We start from the raw sequence: 4,516 nt of genomic DNA, 5'->3' as shown, positions 1-4,516 counted from the left end.
TGGAATACAAACAGCAATTTTGTGGAGTGGAGACTGCTGGTCAAGGAATGAAAAAACACTTCAACTTCTCTGTGAATATAGCAACTAGTTGCCTTCTATGATAGACCCTCATGCTGTATAACCTAATGAGCATTTCCCAAAGTCACAAAAGTTCAGCACAAACTGACCAAAATTCCAAGAGCCCTTTCTTTTTGATATGATGAATAATCCTCATGCATTTGGCCTTTGAACATACATTCCAATGCACATCTGTAAACCCATGTGGTTGCACAGAGATATGAACTTCCTCATCTGGCACCACAACCATCACAACCGTCTGTGGGTTGGGTGTTTCCTTTTCTCTCCAATTATTTTCTCTGTTGTATATGTTTGTATAAACATGCATAGCAGATGTCCTTTGTATCATTTTAAGAGAAAAATCCAAAGTAACCTATAAATTACTACAGACATGCACATGCCGTGCAGTTTTGAAGATAAACAAAATCACTTCAAAGGCCTTTACTTTTTGTTAAATGATGGGGTTAAAATAAATGCATCAGGTCATTTTTAATGTTTGATCAGGAACCAGTTTTGGTTTCAGACATACTTTCCTCAAGTGTATAAAGTTAACCACGTCTGTCAGTGTCAAACACTCTGAGGTTTGAGGTGTGAATTGCATTCAACTTCCTCTTCCTTTGCTTCACATTACCTCCACAGTGTGTGCGCTTCTCTATATGCTGAATCTCCTGTGAGGGTTCATCTGCAGCACACCACTCTCAAGCATCCATCTCTCAACTGTCAGATTACATGCACCCTCTTCAGAATGATTAGTCAAAATCTTTCTTGATTTTGTCATAGCTGTGTTTACACATGCAAGCCTGAAGTTGCAAGCATTTTTAGTTGAGCACTCCCTGAGCTATGTGTTTTCACAACTGTTTTCAATTCCTGGTACCTCATTAAAACATTATCATATTGAATGGGCGAGCCGTTTATAAGCAAGTATGTGTACACATACAAGGAATTTGACTAAGTTGCTGTCAGTGTACTTTGGCCACCCCTGGACTAACACTGCTGCTATGCAGTGAAAACTGTGTTCTTTTATGAGCATCAGCACAGTGCACATGTGTGCAGACACAAACTCCATCAAAAGACTCTACAGGCTGCTGTCAGGCTGTTCATCCTGACCTATCCTGTCGGAGTGTCGGGAGATTCAAGTAATCAAAGACATTATGCTGCTGTACATCATGTGTAAATGCGCACAGTATCTTTCTAAATGGGGAGACGATTCATCCTATTTCACTCATCCCCCACCTATGCAGGACATCTCACTATCAGAACAATGCGCCCATCATACACGTGCAGAGGGGGGTGTGATGGATTTTTGAGCACCTGCCCTTTTGCCCTTTGATGCCCAAAGGGCCCTTTTATCAATGAAGAATTTCATTAATTAATTTATTTGTAAATTTAAAAATAAGGCCCTTTTGTGAAGGCCTGCCCAATGGAACTATTAGTTAAATGAATGAATAATAATTTTGCAGTAAATAAAATGACACACATTATGACCTTTTACCTGATGACCTCATCCGTGATGAGCCCTCCCGTTCAGACACCGTTAGTGATTCGGCAGCTCTGCCTACAGGACACCTTCGATTCCGCCTGTAAGTGGGGTTTGCCACAATGTGCTTGTTGTGGGTTGCTGGATGTATTTTACAAGAAAGACGCAAAGAGAGCAGCACAGTTGTTGTGTATATTTCTGTGTGGCGCCTGTAGAAGTAACGTTAGCTGCCGGCTAACACTGTGCCGACAGCTAACGTTACTACACACAGATAAGCAAAGGTGCTCTGTTCTGTACCTGTAGTATCTGTACACTGATACTTATTCCTCCGACTTATAGCCTACTTATCAGCCCTTTTTAAAATGATCATTTAATTCAGAACAGTATTAGAATAGATTTAGCCTACTGTGTTTACAACAGCAAGCCTACTATATAAACTAAATAACTGGAAATACATGTAATAATGTCAGTGTCAATGTAAAATAAATAATATTCCTGACATCAAAGTAAAGAGTGAAGAAGAAATGGCCCTATTAGATTACAGACAAAGGTACGAAATGTTAATGTGAAAGGTAAATGCTGCTCTGTCATGGTTATTATGGGCCGACAAAATGAACACACACACACACACACACACACACACACACACTTTTTTAGATCTATGATTAGACATATAGTCAATCAAAATCCAAATATATCTCAGATTCACAATGCAATATATAAAATCATTATCAAAATATTGCCTACAGACAGACAGACAGACAGAGACACACACACACACACACACACCTCTGTCTATAGATTTGTCTCACTCTTACCTTGGCTAACCTCTCCCTTTCTTACAGTACTGCGTCCTATTTAGATTATTTCCCACACTTTTTTGAACCTGGTATCTTATTTCCTCTACCTGCAGCTCTCGGTGTGCAGCAGTCTCTGTGAGCATCTCCCTCTTGTTTTCTCATAGCAGTCAGCCTTGGCAGCGGCTGCAGCACTACAGCAGGTCAGTCATAGTGAGCCAGTCCCAAACACTGTCGGCAATGTTTACATCTTGTAATCAGCTAATATAGCTCCAATGTTTGTTATAATATCTCTAGTCACAGATCACAACTAGTAGTGTCAGCAGCAACATCCCCAGCAACCCCTAAACAGCAACTGTTCTGATATTTTGAGAACAGGCCGATTTAAATCCTTGTTCCATGTGCCCCTTTTATACTTTGAGCACCTGCCCTTCCAAAGGTCTCTGCATGGCCCATTAAACAGCATGACAGTAACCCAAAAGTAATGCAAAAGTAGTGTAAAGCATTTAAATTCAGAGACAGCAATATTGTAATATAACTTATTACTCTCAAATGACTAGTCATCGTGTTACATTTTGCAAGTAACTTGCCCAACACTGCTGCTAATGCAAACTGAACATTTCTGCTTGTAGCTTCACACTAAAAGCATTCAACTGGCGAAACACGAGTTGACATTTATAATGATGTTGTCACAGAAGTGCAATGTTTTTGTGAGCTTATCATTAATCAAAAATGCGTCTTAAAAACAAGACGGGGTTCATTTTCATTTTTGACAGCAGATCATTTTGCAATGTTGCAGGAAGTAGCCTAATGGAAGTCAGGAGCAGCCACAGTGAGCTGTTGCATGAAGATCTGCAGGCAACAAGCTGCACACCTCCAACTCAGAGAGGCACCAACTGCTTTCACTTTTGGTGCTCGCACAGCGTAGGCCTAAAATCTTGATACAGACTTGATGCTGTTAACAACAATAATTTATTGACTATAAATTAAATATGTGATACATTGAGAGAGAATGTGAAAAGTCATTTGGTAGGGTATCTTAAGAAGGGGGTGGAGCTGCAGAGCATAGAACAACCCTCCATGGAGTCCAGAGACTGGTGGTGGTAGGATGAAAGGGTGAAGAAAATGCTGGAGATGTGGATGAGAAGAGGGGAATCTTCTGCTGAGCTGAACTGGCATGGATCTGGAGAGCAGGAGGTGAATGGGGCAGAGGAGGGCTGCAGTGATTCGTACTGAATGACAGCTGTCAGCAGAAGAGAGAGTGTGATAGAGACTGAGCTGATTGTGGTGAAACTAGGTGAGAAAGCCCATAGACAGCTGTTAGGGGCAGGGAGAAAAGGAGTGTAAGAGCGACAGTGAGTGTGTGTGCGTGCATGTGCTTTGGTTCTGCCATCTGTGTGTCTTGCATGCACGAGCATGATGCATGTGGTCAAACAAAGAAGGTATGTGTAAATTTTTGGGTTCAGTATCTCGCCCAGGATACTTTGACATGCAAACTAGGGGAGCCGAGGATTGAACCACCAACCTTCCACTCTTCAAAGAAGAGCCAGTGAAAACAGCGATGTTGCATTGTGCTGCGTTTTTTATCTACAAGATGGCGTCTCAGGTCACAAGTCATTGATCATTCATAGCTACAAGCTGGGTCTCTGGGCTGAGCTCACACCTCAGTGTCCTCCTGGAGGACTGTGGACAGCTGATGTTCTACACACTGCCACCGGGGGAATATAGCAAAATTTGAAATACGGCCAGTGGGTTGGGTTTTTTTTTTACTGTAAAATACAGGAGTATCCAGGGAAAAAACGGTAGGGTTGACAGGTATGCCTTAACTACACTCTCCTCCTGCCTACTCTATTCCATGTTACACAGCTGCTCCTCACATGGACAGCCACCTCCTTCCACCTGTTGCTGCACCACAGATGTGTATGACACGAGATGCAGAGTGTTTCCGCTGGTGAAGTCTTTGACATAAAGCAAAATAATCACTAAAGAATAAAAGTGCTCCTCTATGTGTGGCCCCCATTATTTTCCAGCACTGCCTTAACCCTCTTGTTCATGGAGATCAGCAGAGCTTCACAGGTTGCCACTGGAGTCCTCTTCCAGTCCTCCATGACGACATCACGGAGCTGGTGGATGTTGGAGACCTTGCGCTCCTCCACCTTCAGTTCGAGGAGCCCCACAGATGCTC

The sequence above is a fragment of the Micropterus dolomieu genome, linkage group LG02 (assembly GCF_021292245.1).
Source record: "Micropterus dolomieu isolate WLL.071019.BEF.003 ecotype Adirondacks linkage group LG02, ASM2129224v1, whole genome shotgun sequence".
Taxonomy (NCBI): domain Eukaryota; kingdom Metazoa; phylum Chordata; class Actinopteri; order Centrarchiformes; family Centrarchidae; genus Micropterus; species Micropterus dolomieu.
This window is presented reverse-complemented; position numbering follows the sequence as displayed.